A 15,926-nucleotide genomic window follows, 5' to 3' on the forward strand; every position below is an offset into this window, starting at 1 on the left:
GCCAGAAGCATTTCCCTGTCGCACAACCAAAGCACGGGAGGTTACTAAGGCAGTGTTACAAGAAATAATACCTCGTTTTGGGGTACCTGCTGCTATTTCCTCAGACAGGGGACCTCATTTTGTGGCCGAGGTGGTACAACATGTGAGCAAAATTTTAGGGATTGATTGGCAATTCCACACCCCTACAATCCACATTCGAGTGGGCAAGTGGAGAAAATGAACCATTTAATCAAAGACCAGAGAGTAAAAATTGGACAGGAAGCAAACCTTCCTTGGCCACAAGCATTACCAATTGCCCTGTTGTGAATTCAAACTAAGCAAAGGCTAGAGGAAGGGTTGAGCCCATTTGAAATCCTGTTTGGAAGACCTTATGTAGTAGGAACTATGGACCCTTCTGAACCAGGACAATTTAGAGAGGCAATGTTGAACAAGTATGTTCAGCAAATTTATAAGAACCTGAGCATTGTTAGCAAACAGGTGATTGGAACCAGTGTGAGAGGGTTAGACAGACCAGTCCATGATGTGGAACCTGGAGATTATGTCTATGTCAGATCTCTTTCAGAGAACCCTCTGGAGCCCAAGTGGACCGGACCATATCAGGTGTTACTGACATCCTTCACAGCCATCAAAATCAAGGAACAAGCTGCTTGGATTCACCACACCAGAGTCAAGAAGACCAACAAAAGAATGGAAACTTGAATCCCAGGGACCCCTGAAGCTCAAGCTGTATTGATAATTGTGATTTGTTTGTTGGTTGATACTATTGAGGGATGGGAAGGCAATAGGTACTGAAATGTTAGTCAAGAATTGGCTTTGTAAACTAATCTCCCTAACTGTTGGATAATACTACAGTTAGTTTTGATTAAGATAATGATGTGTACTGGAAAGAGTGGTGTAGAATCCTACCAGAAGTATAAAAATTATAAACTCAGGCATGAGCAGGATACAGGACATTCTTTTACGAAAATATAGTATAGGAATATACTGCTGGCTGTAAGAAAGGGGGGAATTGATGAACAGAAAAGTCTTATTAACAGAATCACAGTGTTGATAAGAATTTTCTGCTTGTTAGCTGAAATGCAGGGAGGGGGAGAGGGGTTGGCAGACAGCCTTTGGATAGATAAGGAGTAACAGGATTTTTCAGTGATTCACTTCTGTCAGTCTTGGACAAGATGATCTTTTGTATAAGATAAAGGACACCTGCATGATATGATATTAAAGAAGAGATTAGGATGCCTCTTTAGGCGGTTTTAGGAATTTCTGGGAGTTTGACAAGAATTTAAGGAGATTTTAGGGACCTTGAAGAGGTTTAAAGAGATGCTGATGATTTTGACAGCGAGGAGCTATCCCTGCCGGCCGCGGCCGCCGTGGCTCCTGCGCCGTGTGAAGCGGCAGCGGTGCCGGAGCGCGGGAGAAGCGCCGCAGGGGCGGGCGAGCGAAGGGGCGACCTGCCGGCCGGTGCGCTGCCGGCCTGTGAGCTGCGGCGGGGCGGCAGGGGCTGAGCGGGACGCCGGGAGGCCGCTCTGAGCCCTGCCAATCAGGAGGGTGGGACGGAGGAGGAGCGGGGACTGCGGGGAAAGGGGCGGATCCTGCGATGCCATTGGCCGGGAGGCAGGAGAAGGGCGGGGCGGATACAGAACGTGGTCGGGGTTATGGTAATAAGGGGCGCGAGGCATGGCGGGACTCCGCGCACGGGGGCAGTCCGGCGGGGCTTGAACGGAGCTGGGTGTCCGCGAGAGCAAGCGGGCCCGTGCGGAACTGTCGGGGAGCGGAACGGGGAGGCGGCTGCGGGCGGCAGGGCGGTGTGCGTGAGCTAGGGGAGCGGGGCGGGGCATAGGTAGGTGTGTTGGGGTTTATTGTGTATCGCTTCTCGGCCTTTTGGCTAAGATCAAGTGTAGTATCTGTTCTTATCAGTTTAATATCTGATACGTCCTCGATGAGAGGACTTTATATTAAACGGATTTTTGGGCGTGGGAGTTGGATCCGGAGCTTGCTCCCTCCGCTCCGCGCATCGTCCTGGTATTGCAGTGCCTCCGGGAACGGTGCACCCCTCCCTGGGGATCTTTCCTGGGTTAACAACAGATCTCAAGCCTTCTTTTCCTTGTTTTGCTCTGCCTCTTCTGCAGCTCTTCCCCACTGCTCCGAAGGGTTTTTGATCCCAGCCTGTGCTGCGCAGCCTGCAGCTGCCAAGAAGGTTTTACAGGGGCTCTCCCTGCCCTGCACACACCTGGGTTGTGTTCTGAGCAGCTGCTGCAGATCAATGGCATTTGTGATGCCACAAGCAGTAAAGCAAAGTCACCAAGGCAAGGTTGGCAGTAGGTGACAAGAGTGGGCCAGCTGCTCTGGTCACAGCTGCCACAAAAGGTGCTGAGCATCATTCTGGGCACAGCTAAGAGTTCCCTTAAATGTGCAAATGATCCTGGCTATGAAAGCAAGGAAACCCACCCAGAGCTCTACCCCAAGGCCAGGACCTACAGGGCACTCACAGACCTGTGCAAGGCAAGAGCAGAGAGGAAAGGAGGAATGACTCCAAGGGGATCAATTGCTTGGTCCTGGTAAGGAGCCTTGAGCCAGAGGAGGATTCGAAATATTCTTGCTGGACTCGTGGGTGATAGCTGAAGGCCGTGGACTATCCAAAGTGGGGTCTCTATGTCTATAGTCGAGGAGATATGTTCTGGGCACTGCTAGGAGCAAGCCACGGGCTGTGTAGTTAGACTGGAAAACCTGATCCAGGGTGAGCCTTGGTTTGGTTGAGAATTGCCGTGCAGAAAAGTTCACGTGAGCTCCATAGCTGTAACGGCACAGCACGTGGCAGGCTCTGGGGTTCTGGTTCTGCGATGCAATGAAGATTTGTAATGCCTTGTAAAGTGTCCGCTGTGCAGGGCAGGGAGAGCACCTGTAAAAGCTTCTTGGCAGCTGCAGGCTGTGCAGCACAGGCTGTGATCAAAAACCATTCGGAGCAGTTGGGAAGAGCTGCAGAAAAGCCAGAGCAGAACAAGGAAGAAAAGGGTTGAGATCTGTTGTTAACCCACGAAAGATCCCCAGGGAGGGGTGCACCGTTCCCGGAGGCACTGCAATACCAGGACGATGCGCGGAGCGGAGGGAGCAAGCTCCGAATCCAACTCCCACGCCCAAAAATCCGTTTAATATAAAGTCCTCTCATCGAGGACGTATCAGATATTAAACTGATAAGAACAGATACTACACTTGATCTTAGCCAAAAGGCCGAGAAGCGATACACAACAACCCCCAACACACCCACCCATGCCCCGCCCCGCTCCCCTAGCTCACGCGCACCGCCCTGCCGCCCGCAGCCGCCTCCCCGCTCCGCTCCCCGACAGCTCCGCACGGGCCCGCTTGCTCTCGCCGACACCCAGCTCCGTTCAAGCCCCGCCGGACTGCCCCCGCGCGCGGAGTCCCGCCATGCCTCGCGCCCCTTATTACCATAACCCCGACCACGTTCTGTATCCGCCCCGCCCTTCTCCTGCCTCCTGGCCAATGGCATCGCAGGATCCGCCCCTGTGGCTGCAGGCCCCGCCCCTCCCCCGTCCCACCCTCCTGATTGGCAGGGCCAAGAGGGTCCCTAAAGAACCTAAAGTACTAGAGGTTTTGAATGTGTGGCCAATAACTGTGTGCTAAGGACCGGTCATTATTGTTGTAGATGTATTTGCATTTGCTTTGTGTTCTGTGTGCTCTAAAAAGAAAGTACTGTGTTGTATTGTGTAAAACGGGAGGGAGACAAAGTAGTGAGATCCCAAGACACAGCCCACTTGGTTGTATACTTGCCCACTGGGGGGAAATTGGAGGCCCCCCAGGAGGGTCAACAAATCAAAAGACTCTAAATAAATTTTGTACTCGGTGGTGGCCATTATATAAATTAGATGGTGGAGAGAAATGGCCTGTACATGGGAGTCTGGAGTATGATACTTTACTGCAATTGATGTTGTTTTTACGAAGAGAAAAGAAATGGGACGAGACAATATATGCTGATATGTTTTTCTATCTCCGAGAGGATCCGGAGTTTCAAAGGGACTGTGGTGTTAGAGCTCCCTCTGATCCAATGGGTTTGGCCCTTGAAAAAGATGTATAATGATGGCCTGCTTGTGAAACCCCTCTGTGAATTATTGAAAGAGACTGATAAGGACTTGCAATGGAATGGAGAAGCTGAACAAGCTTTCCGTACCTTAAAGAAGGAATTGATGAGGGCACCAGCACTAGGCCTACCTGATGTCACTAAACCTTTTTGATTGTATTCCCATGAAAGCCAAGGGATAGCACTCGGAGTCCTAGCACAAACCTTAGGACCCTACCGAAGGGCGGTGGCATACCTCTCTGAACAACTGGATGAGGTAAGCAAGGGATGGCCAGGATGCCTGAGGGCTGTGGCAGCAGTTGCGACTAACATTCAAGAGTCTCCCAAATTCACAATGGGGCAGAAGATCACAGTCCTAGTATCACACACCAGCTCTGCTGTTCTAGAAGCCAAGGGAGGACACTGGCTGTCTCCACAACGATTTCTTAAATCCCAAGCCATCCTAGTGGAGCAGGATGATGTAGAAATTAAAGTTGCTAACTTTGTCAATCCAGCCTCTTTCCTCCAGGGTGGGGAGGGAGAACCAGTTATTCACGATTGTTTGCAAACAATTGAGGCCACTTATTCCAGCAGACCTGACCTGAAGGAAGAACCCCTAGAAAAGGCAGACCATAACTGGTACACTGATGGAAGCAGTTTTGTGATCCAGGGAGAAAGAAAAGCTGGGTACACTGTAACTACAGGAGAAGAGGTAATCGAGGCACAAGCCCTACCAAGCAACACCTCTGCTCAAAAGGCAGAGATAATAGCACTCACCAGAGCCTTCAGCTTTCCCCAGGGAAAAGTGCAAACATATGGACTGACTCCAAGCATGACTTTGGGGTGGTACATGCCCATGGAGCCATTTGGAAAGAAAGAGGACTGTTGACATCTTAAGGAAAGGGTATTAAACACGCAGAAGAAACACTGAGGCTGCTAGAAGCAGTGCAGAAGCCAAGCAAAGTAGCCATAATGCACTGCAAAGCACACCAAAAAGGGAATACTGGTCAAGAAAGAGGCAACAGACTGGCAGATGAAACAGCTAAAAGGGTGGCCAGGGAGGGGAGGAAGGTGTCAGAGTTTGTTTTGATCCCAGATGGTAAACTGTCCATTGAGCAACAAGAGCCAGAACCTGTGTATAGCACAGAGGATCAGAAATTAATCAAAGACCTTTTGGGGAATAGGACAGGAAAGGGCTGGGCCAGGACACTGGATGGGAAGCTAATCATTCCCACTAACCTTCTCTGGGCTTTTGTTCAGATGGAACAGGCAAAGACTCACTGGGGAGCAGAAGCCCTGTATCGAAAATTGGTTCAGGAGTGTATAGCACGGAAGTTATACACCACGGTCGAACAGGTAACCCGGCAACGTGAGGTGTGTCTTAAGGCTAACCCCAAGGTAAGAAGAGGAGTTAGGTTGGCACAAATTAGCAAAGGAAATTATCTAGGACAACAATGGCTAATTGATTTTACTGAGCTCCCAAGAAAGGGGGGATCCAGGTACCTGTTGGTACTCACTGACACCTTCTCTGGTTGGCCAGAAGCATTTCCCTGTCGCACAACCAAAGCACGGGAGGTTACTAAGGCAGTGTTACAAGAAATAATACCTCGTTTTGGGGTACCTGCTGCTATTTCCTCAGACAGGGGACCTCATTTTGTGGCCAAGGTGGTACAACACGTGAGCAAAATTTTAGGGATTGATTGGCAACTCCACACCCCTACAATCCACATTCGAGTGGGCAAGTGGAGAAAATGAACCATTTAATGAAAGACCAGAGAGTAAAAATTGGACAGGAAGCAAACCTTCCTTGGCCACAAGCATTACCAATTGCCCTGTTGTGAATTCAAACTAAGCAAAGGCTAGAGGAAGGGTTGAGCCCATTTGAAATCCTGTTTGGAAGACCTTATGTAGTAGGAACTATGGACCCTTCTGAACCAGGGCAATTTAGAGAGGAAATGTTGAACAAGTATGTTCAGCAAATGTATAAGAACCTGAGCATTGTTAGCAAACAGGTGATTGGAACCAGTGTGAGAGGGTTAGACAGACCAGTCCATGATGTGGAACCTGGAGATTATGTCTATGTCAGATCTCTTTCAGAGAACCCTCTGGAGCCCAAGTGGACCAGACCATATCAGGTGTTACTGACATCCTTCACAGCCATCAAAATCAAGGAACAAGCTGCTTGGATTCACCACACCAGAGTCAAGAAGACCAACAAAAGAATGGAAACTTGAATCCCAGGGACCCCTGAAGCTCAAGCTGTATTGATAATTGTGATTTGTTTGTTGGTTGATACTATTGAGGGATGGGAAGGAAATAGGTACTGAAATGTTAGTCAAGAATTGGCTTTGTAAACTAATCTCCCTAACTGTTGGATAATACTACAGTTAGTTTTGATTAAGATAATGATGTGTACTGGAAAGAGTGGTGTAGAATCCTACCAGAAGTATAAAAATTATAAACTCAGGCATGAGCAGGATACAGGACATTCTTTTACGAAAATATAGTATAGGAATATACTGCTGGCTGTAAGAAAGGGGGGAACTGATGAACAGAAAATTCTCATTAACAGAATCACAGTGTTGATAAGAATTTTCTGCTTGTTAGCTGAAATGCAGGGAGGGGGAGAGGGGTTGGCAGACAGCCTTTGGATAGATAAGGAGTAACAGGATTTTTCAGTGATTCACTTCTGTCAGTCTTGGACAAGATGTTCTTTTGTATAAGATAAAGGACACCTGCATGATATGATATTAAAGAAGAGATTAGGATGCCTCTTTAGGCGGTTTTAGGAATTTCTGGGAGTTTGACAAGAATTTAAGGAGATTTTAGGGACCTTGAAGAGGTTTAAAGAGATGCTGATGATTTTGACAGCGAGGAGCTGCCCCTGCCGGCCGCGGCCGCCGTGGCTCCTGCGCCGTGTGAAGCGGCAGCGGTGCCGGAGCGCGGGAGAAGCGCCGCAAGGGCGGGCGGGCGGGCGGGCGAAGGAGCGACCTGCCGGCCGGTGCGCTCCCGGCCTGTGAGCTGCGGCGGGGCGGCAGGGGCTGAGGGGGACGCCGGGAGGCCGCTCTGAGCACTGCCAATCAGGAGGTTGGGACGGAGGAGGGGCGGGGACTGCAGGGAAAGGGGCGGATCCTGCGATGCCATTGGCCGGAAGGCAGGAGAAGGGCGGGGCGGATACAGAACGTGGTCGGGGTTATGGTAATAAGGGGCGCGAGGCATGGCGGGACTCCGCGCGCGGGGGCAGTCCGGCGGGGCTTGAACGGAGCTGGGTGTCCGCGAGAGCAAGCGGGCCCGTGCGGAACTGTCGGGGAGCGGAGCGGGGAGGCGGCTGCGGGCGGCAGGGCGGTGCGCGTGAGCTAGGGGAGCGGGGCGGGGCATGGGTGGGTGTGTTGGGGTTTGTTGTGCGTCGCTTCTCGGCCTTTTGGCTAAGATCAAGTGTAGTATCTGTTCTTATCAGTTTAATATCTGATACGTCCTCGATGAGAGGACTTTATATTAAACGGATTTTTGGGCGTGGGAGTTGGATCCGGAGCTTGCTCCCTCCGCTCCGCGCATCGTCCTGGTATTGCAGTGCCTCCGGGAACGGTGCACCCCTGCCTGGGGATCTTTCCTGGGTTAACAACAGATCTCAAGCCTTCTCTTCTTTGTTCTTCTCTGCCTCTTCTGCAGCTCTTCCCAACTGCTCCGAAGGGTTTTTGATCCCAGCCTGTGCTGCACAGCCTGCAGCTGCCAAGAAGGTTTTACAGGTGCTCTCCCTGCCCTGCACACACCTGGGTTGTGTTCTGAGCAGCTGCTGCAGATCAATGGCAGTTGTGATGCCACAAGCGGAAAAGCAAAGTCACCAAGGCAAAGTTGGCAGTGGGTGACAAGAGTGGGCCAGCTGCTCTGGTCACAGCTGCAACAAAAGATGCTGAGCATCATTCTGGGCACAGCTAAGAGTTCCCTTAAATGTGCAAATGATCCTGGCTATGAAAGCAAGGAAACCCACCCAGAGCTCTACCCCAAGGCCAAGACCTACAGGGCACTCACAGACCTGTGCAAGGCAAGAGCAGAGAGGAAAGGAGGAATGACTCCAAGGGGATCAATTGCTTGGTCCTGGTAAGGAGCCTTGAGCCAGAGGAGGATTTGGAATATTCTTGCTGGACTCGTGGGTGATAGCTGAAGGCCGTGGACTATCCAAAGTGGGGTCTCTATGTCTATAGTCGAGGAGATATGTTCTGGGCACTGCTAGGAGCAAGCCACGGGCTGTGTAGTTACACTGGAAAACCTGATCCAGGGTGAGCCTTGGTTTGGTTGAGAATTGCCGTGCAGAAATGTTCACGTGAGCTCCATAGCTGTAACGGCAGAGCCAGGCACAGCACGAGGCAGGCTCTGGGGTTCTGGTTCTGCGATGCAATGAAGATTTGTAATGCCTTGTAAAGTGTCCGCTGTGCAGGGCAGGGAGAGCACCTGTAAAAGCTTCTTGGCAGCTGCAGGCTGTGCAGCACAGGCTGTGATCAAAAACCCTTCGGAGCAGTTGGGAAGAGCTGCAGCAGAGCGAGAGCAAAACAAGGAAGAGAAAGCTTGAGATCTGTTGTTAACTCAGGAAAAATCCCCAGGGAGGGGTGCACCGTTCCCGGAGGCACTGCAATACCAGGACGATGCGCGGAGCGGAGGGAGCAAGCTCCGGATCCAACTCCCACGCCCAAAAATCCGTTTAATATAAAGTCCTCTCATCGAGGACGTATCAGATATTAAACTGATAAGAACAGATACTACACTTGATCTTAGCCAAAAGGCCGAGAAGCGATACACAACAAACCCCAACACACCCACCCATGCCCCGCCCCGCTCCCCTAGCTCACGCGCACCGCCCTGCCGCCCGCAGCCGCCTCCCCGCTCCGCTCCCCGACAGTTCAGCACGGGCCCGCTTGCTCTCGCGGGCACCCAGCTCCGTTCAAGCCCCGCCGGACTGCCCCCGCGCGCGGAGTCCCGCCATGCCTCGCGCCCCTTATTACCATAACCCCGACCACGTTCTGTATCCGCCCCGTCCTTCTCCTGCCTCCCGGCCAATGGCATCGCAGGATCCGCCCCTTTCCCTGCAGTCCCCGCCCCTGTGCCGTCTTAAACTTGAGGAATTAAAAGACCTGCCTGAATTTTATCAATCTTCAGGAAAATTGCAAGGGGTAGTGACAGAGAGTTCGGAAAATAATGTGGGAAATTCCGGGAGTGGCAGCAATTCAGTGAGTGACACTGGAGTCAGTTCCCAGAGCTATGCTCAGGGATGCCCAGTGGCAAGAAGGACCCGAGGACAGCAAGCAAATGCCCCGGCTTCCCAGGTGCTCATTTAGGCCCCCCTGCGACAAGCAGTAGGGCCTGAGGGGAGCCCAGTCTGGATTAAGGTGCCTTTTACAAGTCATGATTTGGATAGTTGGAGAGAAAAGGCTAACAATTATCGTAACGATCCCACAGGGACAGCTACACATTTTCGATTCATGGTTAGGCAGCACAATCCAGAGTGGGACAGACGATATCCAGTTATTGTCAGAACAAATGACTGAAACAGAGAAACAATGAATTGAAAAACATGGATTGGAGCTAGCAACAGAAAGAATTCAAACCCGGGGAGGGGGGGCAAACATTGGAGATGTATTTCCACTCCAAGATCCGGAATGGAATACAAACAATGCCCTGCAAAGGACTAGATTGGAGGAATACCGGGAGTTTGTAGCCAGGGGAATAAGAAGAAAGTAGGAGAAAAGAGAAGAGAATGTTGGTAGCAGCGTTGCAGGAAAGTAAGGAGAGTAAAGGGACTAACAGAGTACAGTTGGAAAAGGATCAGTGTGCGGTTTGCAGAAAGAAGGGACACTGGAAAAGAGAATGTCCAGAGAGGAACAAGAAAAACAGAATACAGGCACAACTAGAAGAGGATGATTAGGGAGGAGCGGAGGAGACTATAAATGCCCTAGCAGATCCTCTGGTTATAATGAAGCTAGGGGAACAAGAAAATAAACTGGAATTCCTAGTTGACACGGGAGCAACCTTTTCAGTGGCCCCTGAGAGCCAGCCACTGTTTGCCTTTGAATGGGAGAACCCAGAAACTAACCGAAAGTGTCAGCTTGGACAGTCGTGCCCCAAGGATTTAAGAACAGCCCTACTGTCTTTGGAAATCAGCTCGCAAAAGAATTAGAGAAGTGGAACAGGCCAGAAGGCAGCGGAGCTCTGCTACAGTATGTAGATGACATGCTGCTGGCCACCCAGACCAGAGCAGAATGTGGAAGAGGGACTGTGAGTATGCTGAAGTTCCTGGGACTTAATGGGTACCGAGTTTCCCCGCAGAAGGCCCAAATGGTACAGCAGCAAGTAATCTACTTGGGATATGAATTAACAGCTGGACAATGAGTGCTGGGCCCTGGAAGAAAGGAGGCCATCTGTTCTATTCCACTTGCAAACACAGTAAAGGCACTCCAAACCTGTTTGGGAAGGACAGGGCAGTGCCGGTTGTGGATTTATAATGATGGCCTGCTTGTGAAACCCCTCTGTGAATTATTGAAAGAGACTGATAAGGACTTGCAATGGAATGGAGAAGCTGAACAAGCTTTCCGTACCTTAAAGAAGGAATTGATGAGGGCACCAGCACTAGGCCTACCTGATGTCACTAAACCTTTTTGATTGTATTCCCATGAAAGCCAAGGGATAGCACTCGGAGTCCTAGCACAAACCTTAGGACCCTACCGAAGGGCAGTGGCATACCTCTCTGAACAACTGGATGAGGTAAGCAAGGGATGGCCAGGATGCCTGAGGGCTGTGGCAGCAGTTGCGACTAACATTCAAGAGTCTCCCAAATTCACAATGGGGCAGAAGATCACAGTCCTAGTATCACACACCAGCTCTGCTGTTCTAGAAGCCAAGGGAGGACACTGGCTGTCTCCACAACGATTTCTTAAATCCCAAGCCATCCTAGTGGAGCAGGATGATGTAGAAATTAAAGTTGCTAACTTTGTCAATCCAGCCTCTTTCCTCCAGGGTGGTGATGGAGAACCAGTTATTCACGATTGTTTGCAAACAATTGAGGCCACTTATTCCAGCAGACCTGACCTGAAGGAAGAACCCCTGGAAAAGGCAGACCATAACTGGTACACTGATGGAAGCAGTTTTGTGATCCAGGGAGAAAGAAAAGCTGGGTACGCTGTAACTACAGGAGAAGAGGTCATCGAGGCAGAAGCCCTACCAAGTAACACCTCTGCTCAAAAGGCAGAGATAATAGCACTCACCAGAGCCTTGAGCTTTCCCCAGGGAAAAGTGCAAACATATGGACTGACTCCAAGTATGCCTTTGGGGTGGTACATGCCCATGGAGCCATTTGGAAAGAAAGAGGACTGTTGACATCTTAAGGAAAGGGTATTAAACACGCAGAAGAAACACTGAGGCTGCTAGAAGCAGTGCAGATGCCAAGCAAAGTAGCCATAATGCACACCAAAAAGGGAATACTGGTCAAGAAAGAGGCAACAGACTGGCAGATGAAACAGCTAAAAGGGTGGCCAGGGAGGGGAGGAAGGTGTCAGAGTTTGTTTTGATCCCAGATGGTAAACTGTCCATTGAGCAACAAGAGCCAGAACCTGTGTATAGCACAGAGGATCAGAAATGAATCAAAGACCTCTTAGGGCTTAGGATAGGAAAGGGCTGGGCCAGGACACCGGATGGGAAGCTAATCATTCCCACTAACCTCCTCTGGATGTTTATTCAGATGGAATAGGCAAAGACTCACAGGGGAACAGAAGCCCTGTATCGAAAATTGGTTCAGGCGTGTATAGCAGGGAAGTTATACACCACGGTCAAACAGATCTCTTTCAGAGAACCCTCTGGAGCCCAAGTGGACCGAACCATATCAGGTGTTACTGACATCCTTCACAGCCATCAAAATCAAGGAAGAAGCTGCTTGGATTCACCACACCAGAGTCAAGGATACCTCAGCAAAAGAATGGAAACTCGAATCCCAGGGACCCCTGAAGCTCAAACTGTATCGGTAATTGTGATTTATTTGTTGGTTGATACTACTGAGGGATGGGAAGGCAATATGTACTTAAATGTTAGACAAGAACTGGCTTTGCAAACTAATCTCTCTAACTGTTGGATATGCACTGAACTTCCTCGAGGCCAAATGAGGACCCCTTTATTTGGGGTAGCCTCAATGAATTGGACTTGGGGGCCATTAGACTGGGTGACTACATCTGATAGTAACTTCCACAATTGTCAGCATGGGAAAGATAGTTCACAAAGCCTGGGTCCAAAGTTTGACTTAAGAAAATACAGTATAGGAATATACTGCTGGCTGTAAGAAAGGGGGGAATTGATGAACAGAAAATTCTCAGTAACAGAATAACAGAGTTGATAAGAATTTTCCTCTTGTTAGCTGAAATGCAGGGAGGGGGAGAGGGGTTGGCAGACAGCCTTTGGATAGATAAGGAGTAACAGGATTTTTCAGTGATTCACTTCTGTTAGTCTTGGACAAGATGATCTTTTGTATAAGATAAAGGACACCTGCATGATATGTATACTTCTGCTCTTTTTAGATAGATAAGCTTTGTAGAGCTAGGAAGCATCTGGACCTCTGTCATTATAGACAGAAAACTTTTTGTATAAAAGTTTGCCCAAAACTCTGTGAAGCACACAGGTCTTTTGAAATGATTCTACCTGTGTCAGGCGCCTGAATAGAAGCATAATACAAGAAACTTACTGAGTCTCTTGTGTGTCATTCTCTAAGTCAGTCTCACCAACACGCTTAATGTGATGCCTCAATAGGTGGCTTGGGGGAACTCCAGGAGGTGTTAATAGATCTTAATGAGTCTTTAGGTGTCCTGAAGAGTGCAAAGGGATGTTGATGATTTTTCTGTGTTCTTCAGCATTTTTGAAGGCAGATGAACACTCACAACACTGTTGAACACTCAGCATATCTCTCCAGAATTAGTTTCTAGGAGTTTGTGCAGAGATTTTAATGACATTTGAAGAGATTTTTACTATCTTTGGGCAGGTGTGTCAAAGAGATGGGAGTGCCAAAAGGTTTAACATCTGCGAGTTTTAAAGAAGAGATTAGGATGCCTCTTTAGGCGGTTTTAGGAGTTTCTGGGAGTTTGACAAGATTTTAAGGAGATTTTAGAGACCTTGAAGAGGTTTAAAGAGATGCTGATGATTTTGACAGCGAGGAGCTATCCCTGCCGGCCGCGGCCGCCGTGGCTCCTGCCCCATAGGGAGCGGCAGCGGTGCCGGAGCGCGGGAGAAGCGCTGCAGGGGATGGTGAGCGGCCGCCGGGCGGCAGGAACTGAGGGGGACGCCGGGAGGCCGCTCTGAGCCCTACCAATCAGGAGGGTGGGACGGGGGAGGGGCGGGGACTGCAGGGAAAGGGGCGGATCCTGCGATGCCATTGGCCGGGAGGCAGGAGAAGGGCGGGGCGGATGCAGAACGTGGTCGGGGTTATGGTAATAAGGGGCGCGAGGCATGGCGGGACTCCGCGCGCGGGGGCAGTCCGGCGGGGCTTGAACGGAGCTGGGTGTCCGCGAGAGCAAGCGGGCCCGTGCGGAACTGTCGGGGAGCGGAGCGGGGAGGCGGCTGCGGGCGGCGGGGCGGTGTGCGTGAGCTAGGGGAGCCCGTCGGGGCATGGGTGTGTGTGTTGGGGTGTGTTGTGTATCGCTTCTCGGCCTTTTGGCTAAGATCAAGTGTAGTATCTGTTCTTATCAGTTTAATATCTGATACGTCCTCGATGAGAGGACTTTATATTAAACGGATTTTTGGGCGTGGGAGTTGGATTCGGAGCTTGCTCCCTCCGCTCCGCGCATCGTCCTGGTATTGCAGTGCCTCCGGGAACGGTGCACCCCTCCCTGGGGATCTTTTGTGAGTTAACAACAGATCTCAAGCCTTCTCTTCCTTGTTTTGCTCTGCCTCTTCTGCAGCTCTTCCCAGCTGCTTCGAAGGGTTTTTTGATCCCATCCTGTGCTGCACAGCCTGCAGCTGCCAAGAAGCTTTTACAGGTGCTCTCCCTGCCCTGCACAGCGGACACTTTACAAGGCATTACAAATATTCATTGCATCTCAGAACCAGAATCCCAGAGCCTGCCACATCCCTCGCTGATTCTCTAGGCAGGGCTATGCTCCCCCCACACCTGGCTCCCTATCATGGATGCTTCCTGGCCCCAAGCTCACACTCTTCCGGCGGTGCAGTTGCTGTCCATGGGGCAGTAGTTCACGGCTCCAAGACTGCCCACATCGCTCCACGGCACAGGCCCTACTCTGCACTATTCTTCCAGCTCCAAGTGCTGTGCCTGGCTCTGCCGTTACAGCTATGGAGCTCACGTGAACTTTTCTGCACAGCAATTCTCAACCCAACCAAGGCTCACCCTGGATCAGGTTTTCCAGTATAACTACACAGCCCGTGGCTTGCTCCTAGCAGTGCCCAGACCATATCTCCTCGACTATAGACATAGAGACCCCACTTTGGATAGTCCACGGCCTTCAGCTATCACCCACGAGTCCAGCAAGAATATTTCGAATCCTCCTCTGGCTCAAGGCTCCTTACCAGGACCAAGCAATTGATCCCCTTGGAGTCATTCTCCTTTCCTCTCTGCTCTTGCTTTGCAGAGGTCTGTGAGTGCCCTGTAGGTCCTGGCCTTGGGGTAGAGCTCTGGGTGGGTTTCCATGCTTACATAGCCAGGATCATTTGCACATTTAACAGGACTCTTAGCTGTGCCCAGAATGATGCTCAGCACCTTTTGTGGCAGCTGTGACCAGAGCAGCTGGCCCACTCTTGTCACCCACTGCTAACCTTGCCTTGGTGACTTTGCTTTACTGCTTGTGGCATCACAAATGACATTGATCTGCAGCAGCTGCTCAGAACACAACCCAGGTGTGCTGGCCACTATTCCATTTCAAGTTGACTGAAACCTATTTGCAGTCATGCTATTGAATCCCTCAGGGGTTATGGACATCAACTGCACCGCTGGAAGAGTGTGAGCTTGGGGCCAGGAAGCATCCATGATAGGGAGCCAGGTGTGGGGGGAGCATAGCCCTGCCTAGAGAATCAGCGAGGGATGTGTCAGGCTCTGGGGTTCTGGTTCTGCGATGCAATGAAGATTTGTAATGCCTTGTAAAGTGTCCGCTGTGCAGGGCAGGGAGAGCACCTGTAAAAGCTTCTTGGCAGCTGCAGGCTGTGCAGCACAGGCTGGGATCAAAAACCCTTCGGAGCAGTTGGGAAGAACTGCAGAAGAGGCAGAGCAGAACAAGGAAGAGAAGGCTTGAGATCTGTTGTTAACTCACGAAAGATCCCCAGGGAGGGGTGCACCGTTCCCGGAGGCACTGCAATACCAGGACGATGCGCGGAGCGGAGGGAGCAAGCTCCGAATCCAACTCCCACGCCCAAAAATCCGTTTAATATAAAGTCCTCTCATCGAGGACGTATCAGATATTAAACTGATAAGAACAGATACTACACTTGATCTTAGCCAAAAGGCCGAGAAGCGATACACAACAAACCCCAACACACACACCCATGCCCCGCCCCGCTCCTCTAGCTCACGCGCACCGCCCTGCCGCCCGCAGCCGCCTCCCCGCTCCGCTCCCCGACAGTTCCGCACGGGCCCGCTTGCTCTCGCGGACACCCAGCTCCGTTCAAGCCCCGCCGGACTGCCCCCGCGCGCGGAGTCCCGCCATGCCTCGCGCCCCTTATTACCATAACCCCGACCACGTTCCGCATCCGCCCCGCCCTTCTCCTGCCTCCCGGCCAATGGCGTCGCAGGATCCGCCCCTTTCCCTGCAGTCCCCGCCCCTCCCCCGTCCCACCCTCCTGATTGGCAGTGCTCAGAGCGGCCTTCCGGCGTCCCCCTCAC

General features: G+C 51.1%; 6 non-coding genes across 6 annotated transcripts; 3 read left to right on the top strand and 3 right to left on the bottom strand.

The window, feature by feature from the left end:
* Positions 1-1,862: 1,862 nt before the first annotated feature.
* Positions 1,863-2,053, top strand: LOC137442667 (U2 spliceosomal RNA). Its single transcript, XR_010987721.1, has one exon. It is a non-coding gene; the product is annotated as a U2 spliceosomal RNA (small nuclear RNA).
* A 993-nt stretch (positions 2,054-3,046) lies between these two features.
* LOC137442674 (U2 spliceosomal RNA) lies at positions 3,047-3,237 on the bottom strand. Its single transcript, XR_010987727.1, has one exon. It is a non-coding gene; the product is annotated as a U2 spliceosomal RNA (small nuclear RNA).
* A 4,240-nt stretch (positions 3,238-7,477) lies between these two features.
* Positions 7,478-7,668, top strand: LOC137442671 (U2 spliceosomal RNA). Its single transcript, XR_010987725.1, has one exon. It is a non-coding gene; the product is annotated as a U2 spliceosomal RNA (small nuclear RNA).
* Positions 7,669-8,671: 1,003 nt separating this feature from the next.
* LOC137442668 (U2 spliceosomal RNA) lies at positions 8,672-8,862 on the bottom strand. Its single transcript, XR_010987722.1, has one exon. It is a non-coding gene; the product is annotated as a U2 spliceosomal RNA (small nuclear RNA).
* Positions 8,863-13,734: 4,872 nt separating this feature from the next.
* Positions 13,735-13,925, top strand: LOC137442685 (U2 spliceosomal RNA). Its single transcript, XR_010987738.1, has one exon. It is a non-coding gene; the product is annotated as a U2 spliceosomal RNA (small nuclear RNA).
* Positions 13,926-15,371: 1,446 nt separating this feature from the next.
* LOC137442695 (U2 spliceosomal RNA) lies at positions 15,372-15,562 on the bottom strand. Its single transcript, XR_010987748.1, has one exon. It is a non-coding gene; the product is annotated as a U2 spliceosomal RNA (small nuclear RNA).
* Positions 15,563-15,926: the final 364 nt, after the last annotated feature.

The sequence above is a fragment of the Melanerpes formicivorus genome, unplaced genomic scaffold (assembly GCF_026170545.1).
Source record: "Melanerpes formicivorus ecotype bairdi unplaced genomic scaffold, bMelFor1.0.p_v2 SCAF_7, whole genome shotgun sequence".
Taxonomy (NCBI): domain Eukaryota; kingdom Metazoa; phylum Chordata; class Aves; order Piciformes; family Picidae; genus Melanerpes; species Melanerpes formicivorus.